The following is a 20,690-nucleotide window of genomic DNA, read 5'->3' as shown; positions in this document are numbered from 1 at the left end:
AGACTTAGTGACTCATTTCCAAAGAATAGAGTGTGGAAAGGAGAAAATAACACAGTGGAAAAATCTGACATTAACCATGGGATCAAGGTTAAGATCACCAGTGATAAGTCACAAGGATATCACTCATCTCCTGAGCTAATGTGATGGGGAGCACAATTCACATCTGGTATTCTTCCCCAAACCCGTAATTTCAGTCTAATCATGGGGGAAAAAAATCAGATAAACCCAAATTAAGGGATATACTACAAAATTCCTAATCAATACTTCTCAAAACTGTCAAGGACATGAAAAACAGACAGAGAAACCGTCCTAGAACAGAGGAATCTAAGGAGACACGACACTGTGATATCCTGGAATTAAAAAAAAAAAAGACATTAGTGAAAAAACTGGTGAAGTTCAAGTAAAATCTAGAATTTACTTAGTAATGTATCAGTGTTGGCATCTTTGCTTTGAAATACATTTTATGTCTATGCAACATTAATATCAAAGGAAGATGAGTGATAGTTATACAGGAAATTTACTATCTTTGTAATCTCTCTGTAAATCTAAAATTATTCCAGAATAAGAACCCTATTAAAAAAGGAATAAATAAGTTCCTCAAAAAGTCAAATATAGACTAACCTACCATATGACCTAGCAATTCCACTTCCAGTATATGCCTGAGAGAACTGAAAACATATGTCTGCACAAAAATGCACATGTGAATGTTCACAGCAGCATTAATTGTAAAAGCCAAAAGAGGAAAGAAAAATATTAATAGATGAACAGAAAGACAAAATATATCTTACCTATATTACAAACAAAGGAATACTGTTTGGTCACAAAAAGGAATCAAGTACTGACACATGCTGTGTGTGTGTGTGTGTGTGCTTAGTCACTCAGTCGTATCCAACTCCTTGCGATCCCATGGACTGTAGCCCACCAGGCTCCTCTGTCGATGGGGATCCTCCAGGCAAGAATACTGGAGTGGGTTGCCATGCCCTCTTCCAAGGGATCTTCCCAAACCAGGGATCAAAACTAGGTCTCCCACATTGCAGGTGGATTCTTTACCATCTGAGCCACCAGGGAAGCCCAAGAATACCGGAGTGGGTGGCCTATCCCTTCTCCAAGGGATCTTCCTGATCCAGGAATCAAACCAGGGTCTCCTGCATTGCAGGTGGATTCTTTACCAACTGAGCTACCAGGGAAACCGATATATGCTACAACATGAAATAAACCTTGAAAACATAAATGAAAAAAGCCAGACACAAAAGATCATAAATTATATGATTCCATTTATATGTAATGTTCAGAACAAGGAAATCCACAGAGGTAGAGAGTATATTAGTGGATGCTAGGGTGTGAGGGGAATGGGATGTGACTTTGTGGGGAATGAAAATATTCTGGGATCAGACATTAGTAATGGTCAAACAACTTTATGAATATGTTAAAACCACTGAATTGCACACTTTAAAGTGGTACATTTCAGATATGTGAATTATATCTCAATTTTAAAAAGGAATTATCTACCTGATAAGGATTATGCAGAGTTCCAAAGAATTGCAAGGAGAGATAAGAAAGCCTTGTTAAGTGATCAATGCAAAGAAACATGGAAAAACAACAGAATGGCAAAGATGAGATCTCTTCAAGGAAATCAGAGATACCAAAGGAACAGTTCATGCAAAGACTGGCACACTAAAGGACAGAAACGGCAAGGACCTAACAGAATTAGCAGAAATTAAGACGTGCCAAGAATACACAGAAAAACTGTACAAAAAAGGACTTAATGACCCAGATAACCACAATGGTGTGATCACTAACCTAGAGCCAGACATCATAGAGTGTGAAGTCAAGTGGGCCTTAGGAAGCATCTCTATGAACAGAGCTAGTGGAAGTGATGGAATTCCAGCTGAGCTATTTCAAACCTTAGAAGATAATGCTGTCAAAGTGCTGCATTCAACATGTTAGCAAATTTGCCAAACTCAGCAGTGGCCACAGGACTGGAAAAGGTCAGTTTTCATTCCAATCCCAAAGAAGGGTAATGCCAAAGAATATTAAAACTACTGCATAACTGTGTTCATTTTACATGCTAGCAAAGTAATGCTAAAAATCCTTCCAGCTAGGCTTCAACAGTATGTGAATGAAGAACTTCCAGATGTACAAGCTGGATTTAGAAAAGGCTGAGGAATCAGAGATCAAATTGCCAATATCCACTAGATCACAGAAAAAGCAAGAGAATTTCAGAAAAACATCTACTTCTACTTCACTGACTACACTAAAGCCTTTGACTGTGTGGATCACAACAAACTGTGGAAAATTCTTAAAAAGATGGGAATACCAGATCACCTTACCTCCCTCATGAGAACCTGTATGCAGACTAAGAAGCAACAGTCAGAACCAGACATGGAACAATGGACTGGTTCAAAATTGGGAAAGGAGTATGCCAAGGTGGTATACTGTCACACTGCTTATTTAACTTCTATGCAGAGTACATCATGTGAAATGCTGGGCTGGATGAATCACAAGCTGGAATCAAGATGCCAGGAGAAATAACAATAACCTCAGCTAGTGAGGCAGATGACAGCACCATGTCATCTGCAGGGTGAAAGCGAAGAGGAATTAAAAGAATCTCTTGATGAAGGTGAAAGAGGAGAGTAAATAAGTTGGCTTAAAACTCAGCATTCAAAAAACAAAGATCATGGTTCCAGTCCCATCACTTCATGGCAAATAGATGGGGAAAAAATGGAAATAGCAGCAGACTTTATTTTCTTGGGCTCCAAAATCACTGCAGATGGTGACTACAGCCATGAAATTGAAAGACGGCTGCTCCTTGGAAGAAAAGTTATGACAAATCTAGACACCGTATTATAAAGCAGACATCACTCTGCCTTTCTGTATAGTCAAAGCTATGGTTTTTGCAGTTGTCATGTACGGACATGAGCTGGACCATCAAGAAGGCTGTACAAAAGGTACAAAGTTAAGTCGCTCAGTCGTTGCGATCCCATGGACTATAGCCTACCAAGCTCCTCCATCCATGGAATTTTCCAGGCAAGAGTACTGGAGTGGGTTGCCATTTCCTTCTCCAGGGATGTTCCCAACCCAGGTAATGAACCTGGGTCTCCCACATTGCAGGCAGATGCTTTTACCATCTGAGAAGGCTGAGCACCAAAGAATTGATGCTTTCAAACTGTGGTACTGAAGAAGACTCTCAAGAGTCCCTTGGACTGCAAGGAGATCAAACTACTACTGCTACTGCTAAGTCACTTCAATCGTGTCCGACTCTGTGCGACCCCATAGACGGCAGCCCACCAGGCTCCACCGTCCCTGGGATTCTCCAGGCAAGAATAGTGGAGTGGGTTGCCATCTCCCTCTCCAATGCAGGAAAGTGAAAAGTGAAAGTGAAGTCGCTCAGTCGTGTCCGACTCTTAGCGACCCCATGGACTGCAGCCCACCAGGCTCCTCCATCCATGGAATTTTCCAGGCAAGAGTACTGGAGTGGGGTGCCATTGCCTTCTCTGGAGATCAAACTAGTCAATCCTAAAGGAAATCAATCCTGAACAGTCACTGGAAGGAGTGATGCTGAAGTTCCAATACAGGCTACCTGATACAATGAGCCAGCTTCTTGGAAAAAAGCCTGATGCTGGGCCAGACTGAGGACAGGAGGAGAAGGAGCAACAGGGGATAAGTTGGTTGGATGGCATCATCAACTCAATGAACATGAGTCTGAGCAAATACCAGGAAATAGTGAAGGACAGGGAAGCCTGGCGTGCTGCAGTCTATGGGGTCGCAAAGAGTCAGACACGACTGAAAGACTGACGAACATAAGTATTAATGCTATTCCTATTGTGATATTATTTATAGGCGTCTACGCAAGAAGTTGGAGAAAAGAAAAGAGGACTTAAATTCTTCTCCAAGAGTTCATAATCTACTGGGAATGAGCAGCACATACATATTTAAGTTAGGTTACATCTTTTACCGACATCTGTTTTCAACACATGAATATTAAAAGCCACTCTGTTTCTTCAACGTAGCAGTTCTCAAATATTTTGGTCTCAAGATCCCTTCAGTTCAGTTCAGTTCAGTCGCTCAGTCGTGTCCGACTCTTTGAGACCCCATGAATCACAGCACGCCAGGCCTCCCTGTCCATCACCAACTCCTGGAGTTCACTCAAACTCACGTCCATCAAGTCAGTGATGCCATCCAGCCATCTCATCCTCTGTCGTCCCCTTCTCCTCCTGCCCCCAATCCCTCCGAGGATCAGAGTCTTTTCCAATGAGTCAACTCTTCACACGAGGTGGCCAGAGTACTGGAGTTTCAGCTTCAGCATCATTCCTTCCAAAGAACACCCAGGGCTGATCTCCTTTAGAATGGACTGGTTGGATCTCCTTGCAGTCCAAAGGACTCTCAAGAGTCTTCTCCAACACCACAGCTCAAAAGCATCAATTCTTTGGTGCTCAGCCTTCTTCATAGTCCAATTCTCGCATCCATACATGACTACTGGAAAAACCACAGCCTTAACTAAACAAACCTTTGTTGGCAGATCCCTTCACAAACTTAAAAATTACTGCAAATCTCAATTTTTGTTTATGTGAGCTAGAGCTGTCTATATTCAAATGAGAAAATAAAATAAGTTATTTAAATACTTATTTCATTTAAATAACATTTTCATGAAAAATAACATTTTCCAAAAGAAAATATATAGAGAAAGTGGCATTAGCTACCATTTCTGCAAATCTTTCAAATGTGTGGCTTAGTAGAGACACTGGATTCTCATATTTCCTTCTGCATTCAATTTGTTGTGTTGTGTTTCAGTTGGAATATATAAAGAAAATCTGGTATTACACAGATATGCAACTGGAAAGGGAGCATTTTAATAGTTTTCAGATAACTGTAAACATTCTTGATACTACACCAAACTCGACCTTCTTAAGGTTGGCTATGGACTCTGAAATCACAGGAATAAATTTTTTGTACCCTGTTTACATTAAACCCATTGGTTTTTCTTTGAACGGATCTTTTTTTTCTTTTCTAATATTCATTTATTTGGCTGCAGCGGGTCTCAGTTGTGGCGTACAGGATCTTTAGTTGCTGCATGTAGGATCTAGTTCCCTGACCAAGGATCAAATCCAGACCCTCTGCATTGGGAGCATGAAGTTTTAGACACTGGACCACCAGAGAAGTCCCGGAATGGATCTTTTATCCGTTTTGTAATGTCATGAATTGATTATTTGGAAAATACTGGCTCAATTATTAAGATATTCCAATGTTAACACATTTGATTATATAATAAAAATAAAATCACATTCATTAATATCACCACTGATCTCATCAGAAAAGTCTAGGTGTTGGGAAATTCTCAAACTCAAGAAAGCAAATACAAGCTTTCTAAAATTCTAACTTTCATTTGAAAATTTAAGTTTTATCAGTTCAGTTCAGTTGCTCAGTCATGTCCAATTCTTTGTGACCCCATGGACTACAACATGCCAGGCTTCCCTGTCCATCACCAACTCCCGGAGCTTGTTCAAATTCATGTCCATCAAGTTGGTGATGCCATCCAACCATCTGATGCTCTGTCGTCCCCTTCTCCTCCTGCCTTCAATCTTTCCCAGCATCAGGGTCTTTTCCAATGAGTCAGTTCTTTGCATCAGATGGCCAAAGTACTGAAACTTCAGCTTCAGCACCAGTCTTCCAATGAATATTTAGCACTCATTTCCTTTATGTTTGGTTAGATCTCCTTGCAGTCCAAAGGACTCTCAAAGAGTCTTCTCCAACACCACAGTTCAAAAGCATCCATTCTTTGATGCTCAGCTTTCTTTATAGTCCAACTTTCACATCCATACATGACTCCTGGAAAAACCATAGCTTTGACTACATGGACCTTTGTCAGCAAAGTAATGTCTCTGCTTTTTAATATGCTATCTAGGTTTGTCATAGCTTTTCTTCCAAAGAGCAAGCGTCTTTCAATTTCACGGCTGCAGTCACCATCTGCAGTGATTGTGGAGTACAAGAAAAGAAAGTCTCTCACTGTTTCCATTGTTTTCCCATCTGTTTGCCATAAAGTGATGGGACTGGATGCCATATCTTCGTTTTTTGAATGCTGAACTTTAAGCCAGCTCTTTTACTCTCCTCTTTCACGTCCATCATGAGGCTTTTTAGTTCCTCTTCACTTTCTGCCATAAGGGTGGTGTCATCTGCATATCTGAGGTTATTGATATTTCTCCCGGCAATCTTGATTCCAGCTTGTGCTTCCTCCAGCCCAGCGTTTCTCATAATGTACTCTCCATAGACGTTAAATAAACAGGGTGACAACATACAGCCTTGACATACTCCTTTCCTGATTTGGAACCAGTCTGCTGTTCCATGTCCAGTTCTAACTGTTGCTTCTTGACTTGCATACAGACTTCTCAGGAGGCAGATAAGGTGGACTGGTATTCCTATCTCTTATTTAAGAATTTTCCATAGTTTGTCGTGATCCCCACAGTCAAAGGCTTTGGTATAGTCAATAAAGCAGAAGTAGATGTTTTTCTGGAACTCTCTTGCTTTATATTCTGTCACATTATTCATTTTCAAGAAAATTTCTGCCAAATATCTAAGTCTGAACAACCAGAGTTGTTCAGTGGGTCTGTCATTCTTCCAAATAAAAATGGTGGTCCAGGAAAAAGGGCTCAGCAACATAAGGGGTAAGACAACCATTTCACACTTCATAAGAACCTTATGCATACTTCCCATTTTGCTAAACAAGATACTTTAAATGAATGAACTGTGTTTTACCCACCACTGCTTTTACATCATCAACACAAATGTCAACACTGTATAAAAAGGCAAAGAATACTTTAGTATTATTATGAAAAAAAGTTTTGACTCACAGAGCCCAAGGGTACCACAGACCACTCTTTGAGAACTGCTGCTTCAGTGTGTATCCCTGTTCCATACTTTACCCTCAGATTCCCCATTTTTTTCTAATGTGCTATTGAGGCAGCAGAAGACCCATATTTATTTCCTCTTGTATTCTACAGAATAAATTTTCGACATCAATAAGGTAATCAATGGCTAGACTTGCAAGCTGGGGCACAAAAGCCTAATCAAATATTGAATACAGTTAAAAACCTATACATATGCAGAGGTAATTACTATACTGTTTTTTGGTAACAAAACTCAGAAAGACATTGACTGACAAAACCCAGAAAGCCTAATTGTCATTTATACGAAAACCACCACCACCAAACTCTAAAGCTAACAATATAGAAAGTTAAAGTCGGGAAGTGCGCTCGGCAGCCCCGCGGATCTGTCTCTTGCTTCAACAGTGCTTGGAAGGAACAGACCCAGGGGCGCCCCTTGCTCCAGCCTCCGACCACCCTCCAACCTTTTTTCCAGTCGCAACCTCTGGAGTCAGCTACTCAGCTGTCCGTGATCACCAGGACCAGCCACCATTTTTTAACTCCTTATTATTACCGAGCAATCATGAGCTCCCAGATTCGTCAGAATTATTCTGCCGAGGTGGAGGCCACAGTCAACCGCCTGGTTAACATGCAACTGCGGGCCTCCTACACCTACCTCTCTCTGGGCTTCTATTTCGACCGCGACAGTGTGGCCCTGGAGGGTGTGGGTCACTTTTTTCGCAAATTGGCCAAGAAGAAGCGCAAGGGCGCAGAGCATCTCTTGAAACTGCAAAACCAGCGTGGCGGCCGCGCCCTCTTCCTGGACATGCAGAAGCCATCTCAATATGAGTGGGGTAAAACCCAGGACGCTATGGAAGCCACCCTTCTAGTAAAGAACCTGAATCAAGCCCTGTTGGATCTGCATGGCCTGGCTTCTGCCCGCGGAGACCCCCCACATCTGTGACTTCCTGGAGAACCGTTTCCTAGATGAGGAAGTGAAACTAATCAAGAAGATGGGTGACCACCTGACCAACCTCCACAGGCTGGCTGGTCCCCAGGCTGGGTTGGGCGAGTATCTCTTCGAAAGGCTCACCCTCAAGCATGACTAGGAGCTTCTGGAGACCAGTGGCCTTTGAAGAACCCACCTAACATCAGGGCTGCCTGAAGCCCCTCTCTGCAGCCACTAGGCAGCTTTTTAACACCCTGGAGCCCTCTCTCAAGCCTTGGACCAAATGGAAACAATAAAGCTTTTTGCAGCAAAAAAAAAAAAGAAAGTTAAAGTCACTCAGTCGTGTCAGACTGTTTGTGACCCTATGGACTATAATTCTCGAGGTCAGAATACTGGAGTGGATAGCAGTTCCCTTTTCCAGGGGATCTTCCCAACCCAGGGATCAAACCCAGGTCTCCCACATTGCAGGCAGATGCTTTACCAGCTGAGCTGCCAAGAGAAGCCCTAAAGCCAACAATGTTAACAAGGCACATTTCAGAACACAGCCCTTATACTTTGGTTATTAAAAAAAAAAAAAAAAAAACTTTATTTACTGCTCTATTTTTAATATTTCATGAGTAATTTTTAACATTTTCTGTACAAATTTGATTCAATAAAACTAAAGAGAAAAAAAAAAAAAAAACTAAAGAGGAGCTGTTGTCTGTTTCAGAACTTTCTTCTTTATTTACATTAGAAAGTTAAAAGAGCTATGTTGCAAGGAAACCCCAATTAACATGATGCACCCTGTTAGGCAACACATGCTTAAACAAAATCTAAATTTTGAGTCACATAAGTCCCTAATAAAATTATTCAAGATGACAAATCCAATGTTGATAATTCTAAGTAGTATGCCTCATAAGTGATTAGATAGTAGTAAACAAAAGCATAACTCTTGATAAAACACTGATGACTCACTCTGCCACTAGCCTGGCTGAGGACTTGATCACGTCATCTCAGGATCTCTCTAAAGAATCTCTTGTCTTCAGCTGCTGTTCAGAGGAAGCAGTTAGAAGAAGCCCTAACTAGCTTCCCAGAGTTCCTTTACATTCAGTTTTTGTTTAGAGAAAGAAGTTAGTGCTGGGAGCGAGCTCCGCCCGTGGCAAAGGTTATGAGGAAGGAGGCATTCGCAAAGGCGGGATCGAGCCTCAGGAGTTCCCCTGGAAATTCTCGAGCATTTACCCCCAAAACCAGAGTCTGCCTACTTTCTGCTTTGTGCTTTCACCTACACCTCTGACTTTATGGGGGGCTGTCCCCCACTACCTCTCTCTGAAAAAAGAGTTAGCTTACAGCTCCAGTTAATAATTCCTGGGTTTGACAGTGTTTCAACCTACAAACTCCTTTGGAAATCCTCTAGCCTGCCTGAATAGGTTTCTCCGGCCACATGTGATTGTTCAGAGCTTCCCAACTGTGAGAGGCAGGAGATGTTCTAAACTGTCTAAACACAGATTCCTTTGAGTAGTTAAAAGATTGATTAGAAATTGTATTGGTGAAGGGTTTTTTACTTATTGGGCCAATGTTTGCTGCTAAGTCTCCATATCCCTTATCTGCTGTGTCCCTGGCAGTGTATTGATTAATATAATTGGTGTAAGTAGTACCTTTAATTCTTTTTCTTGTTGTAGCCCACCACACCTTTGCCCTATAGGAATGCAACTTTAATGCTTTTGGAGGGTGGCGCCTGACTAATCACCTTTAGAGAAAAATAAGTTTTCTGAAGAAAGGGTCTTAAAATGTTAACAGGCCTCCTGGCCAGAAGATGATGTAAATCACCTAAACTTTTGCATGTGATAAGTCTGAAAGCCTGGCTTTGATTAGGATCAGGAACTGCTGTCCTTGCATGACTCTACCCCTTCCCCCATTATCCTCTATGCATAACTTAAGGTATAAAAACTACTTTGGAAAATAAAGTGCGGGCCTTGTTCACCAAAACTTGGTCTCCCCACGTCGTTCTTTCTTTCACCTTCTGGCTGAATTTTTCCTCTGAGGCGGGGAAGCTCGTCAAGCCTACTAATTTTGCCTGGGCTTCTAAGATCTGACCGGGGAGGCCTTAGTGTCTCCTCTCCTTCGGGAGAACGGGAGGACGCCTGCGGCCTTCGTAGGTGACGTAAATTCCCTGCTTTGGAATTTTATTCAGCCTCTTTTCTTCACTGAATTTTCCTACTGAGCTATCCTTATTCTATTACTCTTTATATCCTTAATTAACGTTTAATTAAGCAGTTGTTTCCTGATCCTCGCCGACTCCGTCTCTCCTTCAAATACCCTGGATCAGCCAGGGCTAGACCCCAGCAAGTTAGAATTGGTTGACTAAAAATAACATATGATAACACTCTTCCTGACTTTATCTTCTTCAGCAGTTACTAAACTCTGCCATGTAAGGCCATTTACTACCCAATCAATCTGATCTCATATGAATGCACATAAATCCTATGCTTCATGTTTCCCAAATATATCAAGGCTTTCTTGCCCTAAATCATCTTTGAGTATACATTTCTCTATTCTTAAGTCTTCTTTATCCTTTTCTCTTACCCATCCAAATGCTCAGTAAAAATTATTTCCCATGTAAGGTCATGCTTGTTTGTCCCTGTTCAGAAAGATCCCTCACATCCTCTTAAAACAAGTTACACAGGAAAATAAATCCAGAGAGTATTAAAGTTGGACGGGAATTCATTTGATCCATTTCCTTATTTTGTGAAGAATCTGACTCACCAAAATGTAAGCAGTTTACCTAAAGTCACACAAATTTAATTATTATCAGAACTAAGACCAGAATTCAAGCTTACTAACAACTCTTTATCTCATGTTTTTTTCTTAATTACATTAATATATTGGAACATTCTTTGGCAATGAATTACAACTGTGCATCATTAATTATTATTTTAAATGTGTTCCTACCCAAGACTTCAAGCAATTCAAAAGCAAAAGATTATACAGTCTCCTCCATCAGTGGTGCTGGGGAAACTGAACAGCTACATGTGAAACAATGAAATCAGAACAGTCTCTAACACCCAATATAAAAATGCATTAAAGAGCTAAATGTAAGACCAGATACTACAAGACTCTTAGAGGAAAAAATAGGCAGAACACTCTTTGACATAAACTGAGACAATATCTTTTTGGATCCCACCTTCCAGAGTAATGAGAATAAAAGCAAAAATAAACAAATAGGGTTCTAATTAAATTTAAAAGCTTTTGCATAGCAAAAGAAACCATAAACAAAATGAAAAGACAACCTACAGATGGTAAAAAACATTTGCAAAAATGATGCAACTGACAAGGGATTAATCTCCAAAATTTACAAACAGCCCATGAGCTCAATATCAAAAAACAAACAACCCAATCAAAAAATGGACAGGGGGCCTTCCCTAGTGGCTCAATGGTAAAGAATCTACCTGCCAATGCAGGAGACACGGGTTTGATTTCTAATTCAGGAAGAGCCCACATGCCAAAGAGGCAACTAAGTCTGTATGCCACAACTGCTGAGCTCTAGAGTCTGGGAGCTGCAAATACTGAGCCCAAGTGCCACAACTACTGAGGCCCTCATACCCTGGAGCCCATGCTCTGCAAGAGGATAAGCCACCTCAGGGAGACGCTTGTGCACTGCAACTAGAGAGTAGCCCCCACTCGTCGCAACTACGGAAAACCCCAGGCAGCAATGAAGACCCAGCATGGCCAAAAATAAATCAATAAAAAATATTTTTAAAAAATGAATAGGAGAATTTCCTGACGGTACAACGGTTAGGACTCTCTGCTTCCACTGCAGAGGGCTCAGATTCAATTCTTGGTAGGGGAACTAAGATCCTGCAAGCTGTGTGGCCAAAAAAGAAATAGGAGAGCAGAAGATCTAGTCAATAAATACATATTTCTCCAAAGAAGATAAACAGATTGTCAAGAGGCACAGGAAAAGATGCTCAACACTGCTAATTATTAGAGAAATGCAAATCAAAACTACAATGAGATATCTCTTCACACCACTCAAAATGGCCATCATCAATAAATGCTGGAAAGCATGTGGAGAAAGGGGAACCCTCCTATACTGTTGGTGGGAATATAAATTGGTACAGCCACTATGGGAAACAGTGTGAAGGTTCCTTAAAAAACTAAAAATAAAACTACCATATGATCCAGTAATCCCACTCCTGGGCATAGAGAAAACCTAGGTTTGAAAGGATACGTGCAACCCCAGTGTTCACTGCAGAGCTGTTTACAATAGTCAAGACATGGAAGCAACCTAACTGTCCATCGACAGATAAACAGATAAAGAAGATGTAAAATAATGCCACTTGCAGCAACAGAGATGGACCTAGAGATTATTATACTAAGTGAAGTAAAACAAAGACAAATATCATTATCACTTGTATATGGAATCTAAAGATGATACAAATGTACTTATTTATGAAACAGTAACAGACTTAACACACACAGAAAACAAACTTGTGGTTACCAATGCGGAAAGGTGGGGAAGAAGGATATATTAGGAGTTTGGGATTAACATATACACACTACTATATAAAAATACATAATCAACAGAAAACTCTACTCAGTATTCTGTAATAACCTATATGGGAAAAGAACCTGAAAAAGAGTGGATATGCTATGCTATGCTAAGTCACTTCAGTCATGTCCGACGCTGTGTGATCCCATAGACGGCAGCCACCAGGCTCCCCCGTCCCTGGGATTTTCCAGGCAAGAACACCGGAGTGGGTTGCCATTTCCTTCTCCAATGCATGAAAGTGAAAAGTGAAAGCAAAGTCGCTCAGTCGTGTCTGACTCTTAGCGACCCCATGGACTGCAGCCTACCAGGCTCTTCCGTCCATGGGATTTTCCAGGCAAGAGTACTGGAGTGGGGTGCCATTGCCTTCTCCGAAAGAGTGGATATATATATACATGTATAACTGAAACACTTTGTTACACACCTGAAATTAATACACTGTAAATCAACTATATTCTAATATAAAATAAAAATTAAATTGAAAAAGGAAGGGATTATACTACTACTATTGCTGCTGCCGCTACTGCTATTACTACTATTCTATTTCCTTTAATACAGATCCTCCCATGTATCATATAATAATGTTTACTGATTTGTATTACTACACTGTCCCCAGATGAAATATTGTTTTTCCCGAACTTACTAGTTCTTGTATGAAACAGCACTACACTAGATGATATATCAACTATCCTATATTAACAAAAATATCTTTGGAAAGATGTATACTTTTCCCCTAACAACCAATTCATGGCTTTAGTCTTTAGTCCTTTTCCATAAAGCAGTGTATTTTTTTGTTTATTTCTTCTACTAACAGAGTCAAATGCCTAAAAAGCATCAAATGATGATGTGATAAGGTTCTTTATGTATTATATTTTAGGAGAATCAACAAAATAAAAACATTTCATTATAAAATAATGATTTACCTATGTTTTACTCCACCATTACTCAGAAATATGTATTTTTTAAAAAGGGCAAAAAGATAAATAATGCCTCTCTCCAAATCCTTTCACTTTCTGCTACTTTTCAGTGAAAAACAAGTAGGCGAAACAAAAAACATGCCCAAAACACACTGTACTCTTCTAACAGGATCATTGTTTAATTGTGACACAACTCAAAGATAAACAATTCCTCAATTGTCTACTGAAGAAGATGAGGGGAAGCCTAATACACAACAGAAACGAAAAAAGGAGTGGTGTCTGGAACCAGTCAGTCCAACTAGTAGAAATTACCAAATTTATTATAATTTACTCAGATCATCTATGGTACTCCAACTGCAAAATATACACTACTGGAAAACATGACTTTCAAAGCACAATTGTGCTTTATATTTTTACTTACATTTTCTATAAATACCAAACAAACCTTAATTTTTTAGTGCCTTGTGAATGTAGTAATACAACACTACTTGATAAGATTTCTAACAACCTCTCAATAAGCTCTGAGAGTCCCAACATCACTGGCCTTTCTACCCTGTTCCCCTTCAAAAAAGCCTCAAATATCTTTAAGAGCAAAAGCATTAATGAAAATATCCCAAATCACCTTAAGAGGACAACAACACAGGCCATGAGAGAAGAGTTCATAAATCAGAAAGGAGTGTTTTCATTTGGTGGCAATGGTCACAACATCAGGCCCATGCGTGGCAAAGCCAAAAAGGAAAAAGAGACGAGAGAGGAAGGGCTGTAGAGAGTAACTGGGGCACTGATACAGAATAAAGGAAAAATAAAAAGAAACTTTGCCTCGAACTCTAATAAATACAGGGTTAGATAACATAACAAATCTTTAAATATGCATGGATAAGCTAGTTAAGATGAAAGGGATATTCCCATACAGTGCAAAGCGCGGTGAAACCAGGAACAAGAGAGTAAGCCATTTATCAAACCTGTTATCTGTTATTCTCCGTGGAATTCTGACTAAAGTTCTACTTTGATGGCTGTCACAGGAACAGGTGATAAAACCCAGAGCTTGCCAAAACTGGAGTCCCTTCCACATAAGGCTAGGACCTAAAAGCTGTCATCTATATGAAATTAAATCAATATGTAGTAAATCCCTCTGCACAGAAGGGAACAAGGAAATCTCAGGTATCCAGAGCACAGTGATAACAACAAGAGTGCAGGGCAATGGGGAATCCCTAAAGAAATCCTAACAACAAAATGCACGTTTGTGGTCTGAAATCCACGAGCCCTATGGCAGTGCTGGTTTAGTCGCCAAGTCGTATCCAACTCTTGAAACCCCGTGGATTGAAGCCTGCCAGGCTCCTCTGTCCATGGGATTTTCCAGGCAAGAATACTGGATTGGATTGCCATTTCCTTCTTCAAGGGATCTTCCCGACCCAGAAATCGAACCCACGTCTCCTGCGTCGCAGGCAGATGAGACCTATGAGGTCCCCCCAAATTCCAAACAGGTTTAATTGAATGTGGCCATGTTGGCAGCACTCCCTGGTGAATGACAGAATCACATATAAATACAAAGCCTCTTTGGGAGGAAACAAGTTCAACACAGGTCTCAAAAAATACCCAAAAACCAAATTATAAGGAAAAGGAGCAGCTCATAGGAAAATTCAGAACACAAACAACACACCATGACTGAGAACTAACCAAAACACACTGGTGAAACAGATGTGAAATAATCTGACACAGAATATGTGTAAGAAACTCAAATATAAAAGCAGGGGGGAAAAAAGCAAATATGAAAAACAACCATACAGAACTTTCAGTAAAAATTAAAACTTACCATTTGAAGTAAAGAGCAGGGTGGACTCAGCAGAAGAGAGTTAGTGAAGTGGAAGATACATGTGAAGTTCCTAGACTGCAGTACAGAGAGACAAAGAGAGAGAAAATGTACAAGTAAAAGGAGTAGGCTAGATAACCTAAGATACATCTACTTCAAGTTCCAGAAGATGACAGAATGAATGAGGAACTCACTCACCAGATAAATTAGAGCTGAGAACTTTCTAGAGCAGATGAAGGACACAAATCTGTAAGTTTAAGAAACCTAATGAATCAAAAGCAGGATAAAATGTAATCTATGCACATCAAAGTTAAGACATCATAGTGAAATTAAGATCAAAAAGTTCTTAATATTGGTCAGAGGAGAAAAAAGGATAAACCTCACAGAAGTGGCAGTTGGACTTTCAGCTTACTTTTTGATACTAACAACGAAAGCAAGAGGACATTGGGATATCTTCAATATTCTCAATATATTGAGAGGAAAAGATGCCAACAAAACAAAACTATCTTTCAAGAATAAGGTTAAAATAAATACATTATGAGAGAGAGAAAATCTTCAAAAGATTGGAATCACTACATACTCTTAACCAAAATCAATTAAGTTTGAAATGAATAACAAAAAGATAACTAGAAGAAAACTTCATGAGTTTGAAAATTCAAAACACCTCTTAAAGACTTAGGGTTAAAAATAGATACAATGGCAATCAGAAAATACTAAGAATTGAATGAGAATGAAAATTTGCAGGACTAGGATAAACAAAAGGTGGTGCAGGGAGAGTATTATTTAGCTTCAAAAAGAGGTGAAATTTGATACATGCTCTAACAAGGATGACCATGAACATATTAAGTAAAATAAGCCAGACAAAAGGACAACTACTGTAAAATTTCACTTATATGAGATATCTATTTGGTCAAACTCAACAGAGACAGAAAGTAGAATAGAGTTCACCAAGGTCTGGGGTGGGGGATTGTGAAACAGGGAGATATTGTTTAGTAAGGTAGTTTGCATTTGGGATAATGAAAAAGTGTTGGAAATGGACAGTGGTAACAGTCGCTTAAGGCTCCAAATGTACTTAATGCCAATGAAGTATATACCTAAAAAACCGGAAATTTTATATTAGGTATATTTTACTCCCCCCTCCCCATACATACATATATACCTTGCAGGATGTGATTAAAGCATTTAATGACACAGTTTTGAATTTTTACTTTAAAAAAGAACCAAAATTTAATGAGTTAAGCATCCAACCTAAGAAGCAAAACAAAACCACAAACAAAAATAGCAAAAGAAACCCTAAGCAGGAAGAAAATAATAATTAAGATAAAAGCAGAAATTGCTGAATAGAAGATTATTATACAATAGAGAAGATCAATAAAGCTAAAAAGCTGTCTTAGACAAAACTAGTAAAACACCTCTGGCAAAATTAACCAAGGAACAAAGAGAGCACAAGTAAGGCTGTTACTGTTGTATTATCTATAACAGCAAAAGACTGGAAGCATCTCAAACAGCCAGAAACAGGGGACTGGTTGAATCTACTGTGGTATATCACACACTCAAGTATTATGAAGCTGTAAAACTGAAGGAGGAGATCACTGTATACATTGCCATGGAATAATCTCAGGATATACAACTGATGAAAATGCAAGATAAGGGAAAAATGTATGTATGGTATGCTACCACTTACCTAAGGTGGTGGGGGGAGGTGTAACAATACACAAGCACACACACATGGCTACTGTTATTATTTGTGTGTGTGTGTGTGTTTTGTTATTATTTTTAATGGAAGAATAACCACAACTTTTTTAAAGGTTATTTTGCTGCTGCTACTGCTGCTAAGTCGCTTCAGTCGTGTTCGACTCTGTGCGATCCCATAGACGGCAACCCACCAGGCCCCGCTGTCCCTGGGATTCTCCAGGCAAGAACACTGGAGTGGGTTGCCATTTCCTCCTCCAATGCGTGAAAGTGAAGTCGCTCAGTCGTGTTCGACTCTTAGCGACCCCATGGACTGCAGCCTACCAGGCTCCTCCATCCATGGGATTTTCCAGGCAAGAGTACTGGAGTGGGGTGCCATTGCCTTCTCCCAAGAATAAAATGGAAGGGACTGAGTTAGAAGTTAGACTTCTCTGAATATATCATTTTGTATTACTGCTTATTCTTTTTTCTCCAATGCTCTGCTATGCTAGAAGAAACAAATGAGAAGACTCTACAAACTGCAAATAAAATTACGATGAATTAGGATAAACACAAATTTAGCAAATTTTCAGGATAAAGAGGAATACACAAAATTCAACTGCATTTGTGCACACTAAAAGCAGAAAATGAAATGAGAGGGGGAAAAGATACCATGTATAATATCATTACAAAGTCTGAAGTTCCTGGAACAGAAATTTCCAAACATGGTGCCCCTGCTATTCTCAGTATTCATTTCACAGCACCTCTAGGCCAAAAGACATTCCTAACAGTTTCACTGATTTAGTAGTTTAGTCCAAACAACTTCATTGGTATTCATCATTCACTCATCCTAATAACTTAGTAACCTGAATACACATGAATTGAAAAGAAAAAAGAAAAAAAAAAAAACTTTTATTTCTTTCTCAATCAGGTACATAGGGAAACATGCACAACCTCTGAAACCTCAGACCCCACTCACACTCATTTCCTGTTCCACACTGATTTACATTATTTCTGATCTCAGCAACCATTTCATAAGGACAGACTTTACCAAATGTATCACAACCTAATGTTGAAAACTGTGGGACTTCCTAGAACTGGATGTTCACATTGTGTCCAACAGACATCCATCACTGTTTCCCTCTAAAATTTAAAATATCCCACAGTGCCTTTAAGCTCAGTATGGTATTCCAGGATGCCTTGCACAGGTTGGGAACTGTGGGCCTAGAATCTTTACATAGAGGAAAAATGTACTAAAGACATGAAGACCTAAATACATTGTGAGATACTAATGGACATAAATTTAAAGAGTCAATAATGAACAAATGCCACATTTCTTCAAATTGATCTACAGATTCAAAGCAATCCTAATCAAAGTCCCAGAAGAGTTATGTGGAAAACTGGGCAGTTAATCCTAAAATCTACATCGAAGAGCAATAGCATAGCAAAGACATTCCTGAAGAATAACGATGTGGAAAGACTCTCCTCGAAATGAAAGGTCTCGATTAAAAAAAAAAAAAAAAAGGTGGGGGATCTTCTACCAGATACCATACCACTTATGCATCTTTTTAAATCTTTTTCTTTAGCCTTACAAGGTGTCTTATCCCAACAACCAGTTCTATACTAGGTGCGGCCAACTTTTTCATGCAGGTGCAACATAACAACACCCCTCTTCATTCTGAGCTGCGCAATGCCATGGGATAGCACAGCACCCTCATATGTGCAACCTGCTAATGCAAGGGAGTCAGCTGTGGAGTGAACCCATGACCAATGGTGGTGGCAACAGAGAGATCCCATCGACTTAGATCCTGTTCCTCATCCTGTTGGATGATCCTGTGAATGATTTTTATATAACTTCCTCAGGGACAATACAATGGAATTGAGTAGCCAGTTACACTGTCATTCTGGCTGCCACTCCCTGTGTGCTTCACTCCCCTTTTCCCACGTTTCCTAATATAAAGAAAATGTAAACAAGTAGAGGAAAACAATAGAATGCGAAAGACTAGAGATCTCTGGAAGAAAACTGAAAAATACCAAGGGAACATTTCATGCAAACACAGGCAAAAAAAAGGACAGAAATGACAAGGACCTAACAAAAGCAGAAGAGATTAAGAAGAGATGGCAAGAATACACAGAATTACACAAAAAAGGTCTTAATGACCTGGATAACCATGATGGTGTGGTCACTTACCTAGTCTGACATCCTGGAGTGTGAAGTCAAGAGGGACTTAGGAAGCATTATTAGAGCAAAGCTAGTGCAGGTGATGGAATTCCAGCCGAGCTATTTCGAATCTTAGAAGATGATGCTGTTAAAGTGCTGCACTCAATAAACTCAGCAGTGGTCACAGGACTGGAAAAGGTCAGTTTTCATTCTAATCCCAAAGAAGGGCAATGTCAAAAAATGTTCAAACTATTGGAAAACTGCACTCATTTCACATGCTAGCCAGGTAATGCTCAAAATCCTTCTAGGTAGGCTTCAACAGTACGTGAACTGAAAACTTCAGATGTACAAGCTAGATTTAGAAAAGGCAGAGTAACCAGAGATCAAATTGCTAACATCTGCTGGATCAAAGAAAAAGCAAGGGAATTTCAGAAAAACATCTACTTCTGCTTCACTGACTATGCTAAAGCCTTTGTTGTGGATCACAACAAACTGTGGAAGATTTTTAAAGGGATGGGAATACCAGACCACCTTACCTGCCTCCTGAGAAACCTGTATGCAGGCCAAGAAGCAACAGTTAAAACTGGACATGGAACAATGGACTGGTTCCAAATTGGGATAGCTGTACATTGTCACTCCCGCTTATTTAACTTCTATGCAGAGCACATCATGCGAAATGCCAGGCTGGATGAATTACAAGCTGGAATCAAGACTGCTGGGAGAAATATCAATAACCTCAGACATGCCTAAGATACCATCCTAATGGCAGAAAGCAAAGAGGAAACTAGAGAGCTTTTTGATGAAGGTGAAAGAGCAGAGTGAAAAAGCTGGCTGAAAATTCAACATTCCAAAAATGAAGATCATGGCATCTGGTCCCATCACTTCATGGCAAATAGATGGGGAAACAATGGGAACAGTGACAGACTATTTTCTTGGGCTCCAAAATCACTGTGGACATTGACTCTAGCCATGAAATTAAAAGATGCTTGCTCCTTGGAAGAAAAGCTATCACAAACTTATAGACAGCATTGTCATAACTGCAAAAGACTGAAAACAACCCTTTATTAGGCTGGGCTAGCCTATGCACTGGTAACAAACATTTCCCAAATCTCAATGGTTTAACACAACAAAAATTTACTTCTAGTAGACACCAAGCTTGAGGAAGTTCATCCTTCTCCTTAAGGTGATTTATAAATCTAGGCTGCTACCATCTTTAAGTTCCACTATCTTAGCAAGCAACCATCAAAATAAGACAGATTGAGGGTGCATATGGGCTCATAACAGTCTAAAGTCTACAAGTGACATGCCTTATTTCCCCACTCTGGTTCAATAAATTAAAGGATAATCCTCAGACTGAGGTCAGCATCCTGCCCAAAACTATGCTTTGCTAGGGTCTGCTAAGTCCTGCTTCTCCTTGCTTTCACCTGAATAGGAATTTGCTTTTAAAGTCATCTTCAAATTATTTATCTTTAGAACTTTTTTCCTTATCAACACACTGGGCTGTAAGCTTTGCTATCCAATATGGGTGGGCCATACTAGCCATATATGGCTATTTAAATATAAATGAATTTAAATGAAATAAAAATAAAATTGTCTCTTAGTCACACTAGCCATACTAGGCAGCACAGAAAGAACATTTTCATCACTACAACAAGTTCAAATTAGACAGTTCTAAACTGTTCATACACAGTCAGAGGATGAGTGGTCAGAAATTTCTTAAGTCAGAAATTTCTAAGTCAAATGTTTTATCTAAAAGGTATTAAAAACTAAACTTACACTAAACTTACACTAATATTTTAA

The 20,690-nt window shown here is 39.6% G+C and overlaps 1 protein-coding gene and 1 pseudogene across 1 annotated transcript in view; one reads left to right on the top strand and one right to left on the bottom strand.

Moving 5' to 3' along the window:
• The window catches only part of PAK2 (p21 (RAC1) activated kinase 2), an 88,742-nt gene that overhangs the window by 47,527 nt on the left and 20,525 nt on the right, over positions 1–20,690 (bottom strand). The gene's annotated exons all lie outside the window — the stretch shown is intronic.
• Positions 7,249–8,118, top strand: LOC139183125 (ferritin light chain pseudogene; annotated as a pseudogene).

The sequence above is a fragment of the Bos indicus genome, chromosome 1 (genome assembly GCF_029378745.1).
Source record: "Bos indicus isolate NIAB-ARS_2022 breed Sahiwal x Tharparkar chromosome 1, NIAB-ARS_B.indTharparkar_mat_pri_1.0, whole genome shotgun sequence".
In the NCBI taxonomy this organism is placed as follows: Eukaryota; Metazoa; Chordata; class Mammalia; order Artiodactyla; family Bovidae; genus Bos; species Bos indicus.
Note: the sequence above shows the minus strand (reverse complement) of the source record. Positions and strands in the feature narration are given on the sequence as shown.